We start from the raw sequence: 11689 nt of genomic DNA on the forward strand, positions 1-11689 counted from the left end.
AATACCTTTCACTGAGGCTCTCGATCAGATGCCTAGTTATGCAAAGTTTATGAAAGGTATTCTCTCTCGAAAAGTGAAGCTAGATGATTTAGAGATTGTCGCTTTCACGGAGGAATGCAGTGTTGTGCTGTAGCAGAAGTTACCTCTGAAGCTTAAGGATCCAGGAAGCTTTACTATTACATGTACTATTGGGAAAGTGTCTTCTGACAAATGCTTATGTGACTTGGGAGCTAGCATCAATCTGATGATTTTGTCAATCTTCAAGCAATTGGATTACTTGATCCCAAACCAACTTACATGACCTTGCAATTGGCTGACTGTTCTATTACATATCCGAGAGGTATTGTGGAGGATGTCTTGGTCAAGGTGGATAAACTCATCTTCCCTGCTGATTTCGTCATTCTTGATTTCGAGGAGGATAAGAAGGTTCCCATAATCTTGGGAAGGCCTTTCTTGGCAACTGGCCGAACCTTGATTGATGTGCAGAAGGGTGATCTTACAACGCGAGTGTTGGATCAGGATGTAACTTTCAATGTGTTCAATGCTATGAAATTTCCTATTGATAATGAGGAGTGCTTAAAAGTCGAGTTGGTCGATTCGGTGGTCAAATCGGAACTTGATCAATTGCTAAGGTCTGATGCCTTAGAAATAGCCTTGTTGGGAAATTTGGAAAGCGAGGATGATGAAGGTGGATAAGGCCAAGGTGGGGGTCATTGAGAATCTTCCCCCACCTATTTCTGTCAAGGGAATTCACAGTTTTCTTGGTCACGCGGGTTTCTACAGGCTTTTCATCAAGGACTTCTCGAAAATTTCAAAGCCATTGTGTAGTTTACTAGAGAAAGATGTTCCTTTTAAATTTGATGACGAGTGCCTTGCAGCATTTGAGACATTGAGGAAGAGTCTAATTACGGCACCGGTCATAACTGCACCCGATGGAATGAACCTTTTGAGATGATGTGTGATGCAAGTGATTATACAGTTGGAGCAGTTCTTGGGCAGAGGAAGAACAACATTTTTCATGTGGTCTACTATGCTAGTAAGACCCTCAACTGAATTACACTACTACGGAGAAAGAGCTTTTAGCTATTGTCTATGGTTTTGAGAAATTTCGATCTTATCTACTTGGAACTAAGGTGATAGTGTTCACTGATCACGCCGCCATTCGATATCTTGTCTCGAAGAAGGACTCTAAGCCTATATTAATTCGATTTCTTTTGCTCCAAGAATTTGAACTAGAGATCAAGGAAAGAAAAGGAACTAAAAATCAAGTTGGTGATCATCTCTCGCGATTAGAGAATCCTAATGCTACTTTATTGGATAAAAATTGATGAATGAGTCTTTTCCCGATGAGCAGCTGTTTGGAGTGCAAGAAGAAGAGTTGTGGTTTGCAGACATTGTTAACTACCTTGTGCGTAACATCATGCCTCCCGACTTATCTTATGCTCAAAGGAAGAAATTTCTACATGAAGTGAAGTGGTATATGTGGTATGAGCCATTTCTTTTTTGCCAAGGAGCTGACCAAATTATCAGGAGATGTATTCCTTACAGCGAAACGGGGGGGATCTTGCGAGATTGCCACTCAACGGCTTATGGAGGACATTATGGCGGAGAAAAGACAGCAGCTCATGTTCTTCAAGCAGGTTTCTTTTGGCCGACATATTTAAAGATGCTCATCAGTTTATTTTGAAATGTGATCGATGTCAACGTGGGTAATATATCCAAGAGGGATGAGATGCCTCTTAATGTGCTTCTCGAGGTTGAGGTCTTCGATGTTTGGGGAATTGACTTCATGGGGCCATTTGTCTCATTTTGCAACAATCAGTATATCCTGTTGGCGGTTAATTATGTGTCAAAATGGGTTGAAGTGAAGGCGTTGCCAATGAACGATACAAAAGTGGTGCTTAATTTTCTTCACAAGCAGATATTCACAAGGTTTGGAACTCCAAGAGTCGTAACTAGTGATGAGGTGTCGCATTTTTACAATCGCAAGTTTACTGCTATGATGAAAAGGTATAATGTGAATCATTGCATTGCTACGACTTATCATCCTCAGAAAAATGGTCAAGCTGAGGTATCTAACAGAGAAATCAAGCACATTTTAGAGAAAGTAGATAGTCCATCAAGAAAGGATTGGTCTTTGAAGCTTGATGAAGCTGTTTGGGCGTATAGAACAGCATATAAAACTCCATTGGGAATATCGCCGTTTCAGTTGGTCTATGGTAAGGGGGGTCATTTATCGGTGGAGCTCGAGCATAAAGCTTATTGGGCTTTGAAGAAATTGAATTTAGACTTGGATGCAGCGGGTAAGAAAAGGATGCTTCAATTGAACGAACTGGAAGAATTTTGAATTCAAGCTTACGAGAACAACAAAATGTACAAGGAGAAAGTCAAGAGGTGGCACGATCGGGGTCTAGTGCTTAAGAAATTTATGCCAGGGCAACAAGTTCTTTTATTCAACTCTCGTGTCCGTCTTTTTCCTGGAAAGTTGAAGTCAAGATGGTCAGGTCCTTTCATAATCAAAACTGTGTTTCCACATGGAGCGGTGGAAATTTTTGAGAATGATCTGGGCCAAGCATTCAAGGTAAATGGTCAGAGGTTGAAGCATTATTATGGTGATACGGTAAACCGCGAGGTGGTTAGTGCCGTTTTATTGTCCACTTGATCTCGAGTTTCTACGTCGAGCTAGCGACGTAAAGAAGCGCTTCTTGGGAGGCAACCCAAGTATGTTGTACATTATTATATAGAGGAAGCATGAAGAAAGGAAAAAAATCACATAAAAAGTAGAAAAAGAAAAAAAAATTCAGGACCAACTACGGAAGCTGGGCGCGCCCGCATTGACCAAGCGTGCGGCCGCGCCGTTTTTCCAGTAGCCATGCGCGCCCGCGCAGTTTCATCGCGCGCCCATGTCGGTTTTGCAGAAGTTACGCGTGCCCGCGCTGTTTCAGCGCGCGCCCGCGCCGGTCCCTGTTCGAAAAAAATACAGCAGTTTTAATAGAGGAAATCGGGATTTTAATTACAAAATCAATTTTAACCCGATTTTTACTCTACCACATCCCATAATTCCCACTCCCAATCAATCCCATTATTCCCACGATTCCTATAATCAATCCCACTTCTATTCCTTATCGAATTCACACCCTCCACCTATAAATATATACACTTACATACATCTTCTACCAATTCACAAACTCTCAAACACATATTCTCTCTAAACACTTAAGCTTTTACTCACTTTTATTCAATCCCGATGGCACCCAAAAGACAGAGAACTCAAGTTGGAAGCAGCGCCACCTATTCATCATCTGCTGGTGGTGTGAGGCCCAGGTTTTCTACCTGAGGCTGATGAGGAGTACACGAGGCTTCTCGCGAAGCCTATTGCTAAGGAGAGAGGATTTCTTCCATTCGGGAAAGATGGTAAGTTGTTGGAGATGATTCTCGAGATGGGTTGGGTACTTTTTTTGTGAGGCTCCCGCTGCTGTGCCCATGAGTGTTGTGCAGGAGTTCTACGCTAACACCAAGGAGGAGAAGAATGGTTTTACGGTGGTGAGAGGGAGGACTGTTGAGTATAGTGTTGAGGCTATAAGGACAGTGATTGAGTAGCCTGCGAAGAAGGTGGGGCAGGATACCTGGAACGATAAGACTCCAGAGGACTTTGATCTAGATCTTATTGTGGCTACTCTGTGTCAGCCCGAAACACACTGGAAGATCAAAAGAGGCACAGCCGCCGAGTATTCTACGTTTCCGGCGTCCGGTATGAACAGGTTTACCCGTTCCTGGAATGCTTTTATATGTGCTAATATCAAGCCATCTTCGCATGTGCATGAGGTTACTGTTGAGTGTGCACGGCTATTGTGGGGCATTCTGCAGGGAGATTACATTGATTTGGGGATGGTTATCTACCAGGGTATTTTAAGGTTTTTGAGGGGAAGCACTACGGGGTTTATTCCATAAGCGTCTATGGTGACGAAGTTGTGTGTGGCAGTTGGTGGGCATTGGCCCGTATATGAGCAGTTACAGATTCCGAGTGCTCCGATCGATAGCACTACTTTGGCTACGATGCAGGAATGGGATGGAGGCATGCCCGATCTGAAGGGGCTTGGATATACTTTTGACCACCTACAGGGTGAGATGCCAGCTACTGGTCAGGAGAGCATGACTGCATGGAGATCTCAGTTAGGAGATGAAGGGGGACCATCACAGCAGCAACAACAGGAGGAGGCAGCAGGAGCAGATATGGGAGCTAGTTTGAGTTCGACGCTGTATAGGCGTCTTGCGAGGAGGATAGATGTGATGCACGACATCCACAGTTGGTTTGCACGCGATCTCACCCAGGCACTTGGGACTGCATTTAGAGATACAAGAGTTGACATCCAGTGGCCAGTCTTTCGTGAGGATTCCGTGTATCCATCTCCGGACACACCTGACACTCCACCCGTTGAGGGTGATGATTCTGATTCTGAGTAGGTATGCCTGATTCCTTACTATTATCTTCACTGAGGATAGTGAATATTTTAAGTTTGGGGGTAGTAATTAAAGGAATATGTTTGTGAGAGTCTCATATAGTTTGCATATTCATGATATTTTTATTTCATATAGTTGCATATATTTTGTCATATAGTTTTTTTTTTGGTAGTTTTTATGATGATTTGTTCATGTAGTTTCATGCATTTGCATTATATTATGATTCCCTTAGATAATTTTTTCAATTTATTGGTGATATTGATGCTAGTGTAGTGATGTCGTATTTAGTGATGTTGAGTCTTATTGGATTGATTTGCATGCTAGAGACATTTGTATTTCACTAAGTCTTATAGGTTGCTACCGTGCTAGATCATAGTCATGATTTGTTGGTTTGTCGAGGTTTAATCGCTTGTTTATATTTAGAATGTAGGGTATTCTCTTAATAATAAAAGACATGGATATTTAAAAATTGGAGAAAATTAGATTTTAATGCTAGTTGTGTGGCTAGGTGTCAAATGGCTAGTAGCCGGCTAATATTTTATGAGTAGTCATATTGTTAAAAAAAGAAAAAAAAAAAAGAGAATAAGTGTTATGTATAATTGATCACGAGTGGGCTCTTTAGTACTCGAGTTATTAAGTTCTTAGGGTATTTTGTGCCTAGTGACCTAAGGCTTTTATAGTCTGGGATCCGCTAACCTAACGCTCACTAAATGGGTACTATTGTATAAGTCTTTTATAGACCTCACTCATTACATGATCAAATAAGCATATATGTTCTGTTTTATTTGAATAAAAGCACGAATCCATGATTAACTCCGATATAAGAATTGAAGTATTATAAGTTATTTTGAGACTAGCTTTTATTTTGTTTATAAACCTGTGATTGTCTTGATGACTGGTGAGTTATAGTTTTCGATCTAGTTGCAATAGTATATCTGTAAGCATTTGCACACACGCACATATTTACTTTATTCTCTTAGTTATAATTGTTAGCGTAATTCTTAGTTATAAACATCCTCACTTTGTTATAGTCTTAGCATTGAATAATAACCATACATTGTTGTTAAGGTGCATAATTTAGATAGTTAACCAATACAGTCTCTGTGGGAATGAACTAGAAAAGATTCTATACTACTTGTGAACTCGTATACTTGCATGTAATATTAGTGCGTGTTTAGTGACTAACAAGTTTTTGGCTCCGCTGTTAGGGACTTCAGTGTTAATTACTAGTTTATGTGCTTTCCATCAGTGGTCGTTAAAGTTCATTGACTCGGACATTTTACTTATTTGTTTCCTTGTTTTATTTCAGGTGATCTAGCAAGGGTGTATGCATACGCGTTCACGTACTCGTAAGAGAACACTGGATAAAGCCGAGGAAGAACTTGTGGTAGTTCGTCGGGAAGTTTTTAAGGAAGAAAAGAAGGTAGAGGAAGAAGAGAAAGTTGAAGAGCCAATTGTAGTAGCTATGGGTGATCAAGTAGAGAATCTGAAGGCTTTGATGGACTATTCTAAGCCTAAGATTAATGACATTCAGTCTAGCATCATTAGACCAGCCATCGTGGCTAACACTTTTGAGATCAATTTAAGCACGATCCAGATGATACAGAACTCAGTTTAGTTTGGGGGTTCTCCTACCGAAGACCCCAACATGCACATCAAAGATTTCATCGAGATCTGCGACACTTTCAAGTTTAATGGTCTGACTGAAGATGCTCTCAAGCTGCGACTCTTCCCATTCTCTTTGAGGGACAAAGCTAGGTGCTGGTTACACTCTCTACCGGCAAGGTCTATCACAACTTGGGAAGATCTTTCCCAAAAGTTTCTCACTAAATTTTTTCCCATGGCGAAGACTGCAGCAATCAGGAATGCTCTTACCCAGTTTGCGCAGTAAACTGGAGAATCTCTGTGTGAGGCTTGGAATCGATATAAGGAGATGCTAAGGAAGTGCCCACACCATGGCATGCCTGATTGGATGATTATCAACTATTTCTACAATGTATTAGGTCCTACTTCTAGGCCCATGCTTGATGCAGCACCATGAGGAGCCTTGTGGGCTAAGAGATACGATGAAGCTTATGAACTTATTGAACTGATGGCTGCTAATGAGTACCAGAATCCTTCCCAGAGACTGACTCAAGAAAAAGTTACAGGAATTCTGGAGTTGGATGCAGCAACTGCTAGAGCTTCTCAACTTAAGGAATTGACAATGAAGGTGGACACTTTGGCTAATTATGGAGTTATTCAAATCGCTAGTGTCTGTGAGCTTTGTGCTGGTGCCCATGAGATAGATCAGTGCATAATTTCTAATGAATCAGCTCAGTTCGTGAGCAACTTCCAGCGATCACAACAACCTGTGCCAGCCACCTATCATCCAAACAACAACAATCATCATAATTTCAGTTGGAGAAATACTCAGAATGCGGTTCAACAGCCTTATCATCAGTATTCAGCTAAGCAGTACAACCCCCTGGTTTTCAGCAACCGCAGTATGCACCAAAACAACAACTCCAGCTGCAACCAGCTAATGAAAAATCTGAATTAGAAGAGTTGAAGCTTATGTGAAAGAGCCAATCGGTTTCTATCAAGACCTTAGAAAATCAAATTGGGCAAATTGCCAATGCCTTGCTAAATCGTCATCCTGGTACATTACCTAGTGACACTAAAGTGCCAGGAAAGAAGGAAGCTAAGGAGCAGGTAAAAACAATCACTTTGAGGTCTGAAAAGGTTGCTGATCCCGAACAAACTCAAGAGTTGACTGAAAAAGCTGGAGCTGCGAAAGAAGTAGAGCAGCAGAATGAAGCAGTGGAACCAAGGAAGACTACTGTTGAGCACACTCTGCCTGAGGGTAATACATGGGAGAAACAGATCTATCCTCTACCACCTTTCCTAAGAGGCTGCAGAAGAAAAAGCTGGACAAGCAATTCGAGAAGTTTCTGGAGGTGTTCAAGGAACTTCATATCAACATACCTTTCGCTGAGGCTCTTGAGCAGATGCCTAGTTATGCAAAGTTTATGAAAGGTATTCTCTCTCGGAAAGTGAAGCTAGATGATTTAGAGATTGTCGCTCTCACGGAGGAATGCAGTGTTGTTCTGTAGCAGAAGTTACCTCCGAAGCTTAAGGATCCAGGAAGCTTTACTATTCCATGTACTATTGGGAAAGTGTCTTTTGACAAATGCTTATATGACTTGAGAGCTAGCATCAATCTGATGCTTTTGTCAATCTTCAATCAATTGGACTTACCTGATCCCACACCAACTTACATGACCTTGCAATTGGCTGACTGTTCTATTACATATCCGAGAGGTATTGTGGAGGATGTCTTGGTCAAGGTGGATAAACTCATCTTCCCTACTGATTTCGTCATTCTTGATTTCGAGGAGTATAAGAAGATTCCCATAATCTTGGGAAGGCCTTTCTTGGCAACTGGCCGAACCTTGATTGATGTGCAGAAGGGTGATCTTATAATGCGAGTGTTTGATCAGGATGTAACTTTCAATATGTTCAATGCTATGAAATTTCCTACTGATAATGAGGAGTGTTTAAAAGTCGAGTTGGTCGATTCGGTGGTCACATCGGAACTTGATCAATTGCTAAGGTCTGATGCCTTAGAAAAAGCCTTATTGGGAAATTCAGAAAGCGAGGATGATGAAGGTGATGAGCAATTACAATATTTGAATGCTTCTCCCTGGAAAAGGAAGATTGATATGCCTTTTGAATCTCTTGGAATGGAGGAATTGAACAAAGCTCCTAAACGCCTCAAGCCTTTTATTGAGGAAGCTCCCACTCTTGAGCTTAAGCTTTTACCTGAACATTTGAGGTATGTTTTTTTAGGTGATGCATCTACTCTGCCTGTTATTATTGCATCTGACCTTTCAGGTAGCGATGAGGAAAAGCTTTTGAGAATTTTGAGAGAATTCAAATCGGCAATTGGATGGACTATAGTAGATATCAAGGAAATCAGCCCTTCTAACTACATGCATAAAATTCTGCTAGAAGAAGGTATTAAGCCTACCATTGAGCAGCAAAGAAGACTTAATCCAATCATAAAGGAAGTAGTAAAGAAGGAAATTATGAAGTGGCTAGATGCAGGGATCATTAATCCTATCTGACAGTTCATGGGTAAGCCCGGTTCAATGTGTACCAAAGAAATGTGGTATTACTGTGGTAGCAAATAAGAAGAATGAGCTTATTCCTACAAGAACAATCACGGGGTGGAGAGTCTGTATGGACTACAGGAAGCTAGACAAGGCCACTAGGAAGGATCACTTTCCCTTACCCTTCATTGATCAGATGCTTGACAGGTTGGGCTGGTCATGAGTACTATTGTCTTCTGGATGTTTATTCGGGTTATAATCAAATTTGTAACCGCTCCAGAAGATCAAGAGAAAACTACCTTCACTTCTCCATTCGGTACATTCGTCTTTAGATGAGTTTCTTTCGATATTGTGTTGGTGCACCAACCACATTTCAACGATGTATGATGCCATCTTTTCTCACATGATTGGCCAGAATATGGAAGTGTTCAATGGACGACTTCTCAGTCTTTGGCGATTATTTTAATGAATGCTTGCAAAATCTCGGACATGTTCTCAAGAGGTGCGTTGAAACCAATTTAGTTCTCAATTGGGAGAAAATGTCCACTTTATGGTGCGTCAAGGCATAATTCTCGGGCACAAGGTTTCTAGTAAGGGACTTGAGGTGGATAAGGCCATGGTGGGGTCATTGAGAATCTTCCCCCACCTATTTCTGTCAAGGGAATTCACAGTTTCTCGGTCATGCGGGTTCTACAGGCGTTTCATCAAGGACTTCTCGAAAATTTCAAAGCCATTGTGCAGTTTACTAGAGAAAGATGTTCCTTTTAAATTTCATGACAAGTGCCTTGCAGTATTTGAGACATTAAAGAAGAGTCCTAATTACGGCACTGGTCATAACTGCACCCGATTGGAATGAACCTTTTGAGATGATGTGTGATGCAAGTGATTATGCAGTTGGAGCAGTGTTTTGGGCAGAGGAAGAACCAAAAGTTTTCATGTGGTCTACTATGCTAGTAAGACCCTCAACATGTGCTCAACTGAATTACACTATATGAAGAAAGAGCTTTTAGCTATTGTCTATGGTTTTTGAGAATTTTGATCTTATCTACTTGGAAACTAAGGTGACAGTGTCCACTGATCACGCCGCCATTCGATATCTTGTCTCGAAGAAGGACTCTAAGCCTATATTAATTCGATGGGTTCTTTTGCTCCAAGAATTTGAACTAGAGATCAAGGACAGAAAAGGAACTAAAAACCAAGTTGCTGATCATCTCTCGCGAATAGACGAATCCTAATGCTACTTCATTGGAAAAAAAATTGATAAATGAGTCTTTTCCCGATGAGCAGCTGTTTGGAGTGCAAGAAGAAGAGTTGTGGTTTGCAGATATTATGAACTACCTTGTGCGTAACATCATGCCTCCCGACTTATCTTATGCTCAAAGGAAGAAATTTCTACATGACGTGACAGTGGTATATGTGGGATGAGCCGTTTCTTTTTGCTAAGGAGCTGACCAAATTATCAGGAGATGCATTCCTTATAGCGAAACGGGGGGGGGGATCTTGCGAGATTGCCGCTCAACGGCTTATGGAGGACATTATGGTGGAGAAAAGACAGCAGCTCATGTTCTTCAAGCAGGTTCTTTTGGCCGACATTGTTTACAGATGCTCATCAGTTTTTTTTGAAATGTGATCCGATGTCAACGTGTGGGTAATATATCCAAGAGAGATGAGATGCCTCTTAATGTGCTTCTCGAGGTTGAGGTCTTCGATGTTTGGGGAATTGACTTCATTGGGGCCAAGCATCAGTTTATTCAACTCTTCGTGTCCGTCTTTTTCCTGGAAAGTTGAAGTCAAGATGGTCAGGTCCTTTCATAATCACAACTGTGTTTCCACATGGAGCGGTGGAAATTTTGGAGAATGATCTGGGCCAAGCATTCAAGGTAAATGGTCAGAGGTTGAAGCATGATTATGGTGATACGGCAAACCGCGAGGTGTTTAGTGCCGTATTATTGGTCCACTTGATTCTCGAGATTCTATATCGAGCTAGCGATGTAAAGAACGCTTCTTGGGAGGCAACCAAGTATGTTGTACATTAATATATAGAGGAATCAAGAAGAAAGGAAAAAAATCACCAAAAAAAGTAGAAAAAGAAAAAAAATTCAGGGCCAACTACGGAAGCTAGGGCGCGCCCAGCACTGACCAAGCGCGCGCGACCGCGCCATTTTTCCAATAGCCACGCGCACCCGCGTTGTTTCATCGCGCGCCCACGCCGGTTTTCCAGAAGTTACGCGCGCTTCGCGCTCTTTCCGCTCGCGCCCGCGTCGGGTCCTGTTTGAAAAAAAATACACAGTTTTATTAGAGGAAATCGGGATTTTAATTCCAAATCAATTTTAACCCTATTTTTACTCTACCACATCCCATAATTCCCTTTCCCAATCAATCCCACTATTCCCGCGATTCCTATAATCAATTCCCACTTCTATTCTTTATCGATTCCACACCCCTCCACCTATAAATACATACACTTACATACATCTTCTACACCAATTCACAAACTCTCAAACACATATTCTCTCTAAACACTTAAGCTTTTACTCACTTTTATTCAATCCCCATGGCACCCAAAAGATAGAGAACTCAAGTTGGAAGCAGCGCCACCGATTCATCATCTGCTGGTGGTGTGAGGCCCAGGTTTTTTACTCCTGAGGCTGAGGAGGAGTACACGAGGCTTCTCGCGAAGCCCTATTGCTAAGGAGAGAGGATTTCTGCCATCCGGGAAGGATGGTAAGTTGTTGGAGATGATTCTCGAGATGGGTGGGTACCTTTTTGTGAGGCTCCCGCTGCTGTGCCCATGAGTGTTGTGCAGAAGTTCTACGCTAACGCCAAGGAGGAGAAGAATGGTTTTACGGTGGTGAGAGGGAGGACTGTTGAGTATAGTGCTGAGGCTATAAGGACAGTGATGAGTAGCCTGTGAGGAAGGTGGGGCAGGATACCTGGAATGATAAGACTCCTGAGGACTTTGATCTGGATCTTATTGTGGCTACTCTGTGTCAGCCCGACACACACTGGAAGATCAAGAGAGCCACAACCGTCGAGTATTCTACGTTTCCGGCGTCTGGTATGAACAGGTTTACCCGTGCCCTGTAACGCTTTTATATGTGCTAATATCAAGCCATCTTCGCATGTGCATGAGG

General features: G+C 41.9%; 1 non-coding gene across 1 annotated transcript; it reads right to left on the reverse strand.

Moving 5' to 3' along the window:
- Positions 1 to 6316: 6316 nt before the first annotated feature.
- LOC141669130 (small nucleolar RNA R71) lies at positions 6317 to 6423 on the reverse strand. The gene has a single exon (XR_012553422.1). It is a non-coding gene; the product is annotated as a small nucleolar RNA R71 (small nucleolar RNA).
- Between the last annotated feature and the right edge of the window lie 5266 nt (positions 6424 to 11689).

The sequence above is a fragment of the Apium graveolens genome, chromosome 6 (assembly GCF_009905375.1).
Source record: "Apium graveolens cultivar Ventura chromosome 6, ASM990537v1, whole genome shotgun sequence".
Classification (NCBI taxonomy): Eukaryota; Viridiplantae; Streptophyta; class Magnoliopsida; order Apiales; family Apiaceae; genus Apium; species Apium graveolens.